General features: G+C 39.4%; 1 long non-coding RNA gene across 2 annotated transcripts; it reads right to left on the bottom strand.

Annotated features, from left to right (window-relative positions):
• Nucleotides 1-2: 2 nt before the first annotated feature.
• Nucleotides 3-328, bottom strand: LOC140370843 (uncharacterized). 2 transcript variants are annotated; one of them, XR_011928406.1, is made up of 2 exons: nt 264-328; nt 3-185 (listed from the first exon to the last, which is right to left on the bottom strand). It is a non-coding gene; the product is annotated as an uncharacterized lncRNA (long non-coding RNA). The 2 variants fall into 2 exon arrangements; XR_011928405.1 differs by having other exon boundaries at nt 222-309.
• Nucleotides 329-982: the final 654 nt, after the last annotated feature.

The following is a 982-nucleotide window of genomic DNA, read 5'->3' as shown; positions in this document are numbered from 1 at the left end:
TGGTCACTTTTAGTCACCTTATTGTCACTTTTAGTCACGTTATTGTCACTTTTAGTTTCCTTATTGTCACTTTTAGCCTCCTTATTGTCACTTTTAGTCACGTTATTGTCACTTTTAGTCTCTTTATTGTCACTTTTAGTCTCCTTGTTGTCACTTTTAGTCACGTTATTGTCACTTTTAGTCTCCTTGTCACTTTTAGTCTCCTTGTTACTTTTAGTCACGTTATTGTCACTTTTAGTCTCCTTGTTGTCACTTTTAGTCACTTTATTGTCACTTTTAGTCTCCCTATTGTCACTTTTAGTCACTTTTAGTCACTTTTAGTCTCCTTATTTTCACTTTTAGTCACTTTATTGTTATTGCCTCTTGTTGTCCTCAGGTCAAAGGTCAAAGTCACAGTGACCGCTTGTTGTCCTCAGGTCAAAGTCACAGCGACCTCTTGTTGTCCTCAGGTCAAATTCATAGTGACCTCTTGTTGTCCTCAGGTCAAAGGTCAAAGTCACAGTGACCTCTTGTCCTCAGGTCAAAGGTCAAAGGCACAGTGACCTCTTGTTGTCCTCAGGTCAAAGTCACAGTGACCTCTTGTTGTCCTCAGGTCAAAGTCAAGTCACAGTGACCTCTTGTTGTCCTTTATAGTTTAACAACAGCACATGATCGTTCAAACCATGAATTCATTGTGGTTGTCAGTGTAGCAGTGGCTCAGGTTTTATTCATCTACAAAGCTAAAGCAGAGAAACTACAGGACAAACAGCTCACTGAGGCAGGTGTCTGATAAAGGTAAGACTAACTTTTAGTTTCTAGGCCGACTAGCCTAGACCACAAAGCATTAGTGTTTTGAGTTCGAGCCCTGATAGGGACATGTTTTTCATATTTGTTTTGTCACTGATTGTTTTAAAGAACACCAAGATGTACAATTTCTTGAATAACTAAATGTCACCTCTGCTGTTCTGTTCAACGTTTTTTGGAGTGAGGAGCTCTCTCAGAA

This window comes from Eucyclogobius newberryi, unplaced genomic scaffold (assembly GCF_026437365.1).
Source record: "Eucyclogobius newberryi isolate DKJ021-1_F unplaced genomic scaffold, fEucNew1.0.hap1 SCAF_21, whole genome shotgun sequence".
Lineage (NCBI taxonomy): Eukaryota > Metazoa > Chordata > Actinopteri > Gobiiformes > Gobiidae > Eucyclogobius > Eucyclogobius newberryi.
The sequence above is the reverse complement of the archived record's forward strand: the minus strand, read 5'-3'. Positions and strand labels throughout refer to the sequence as shown.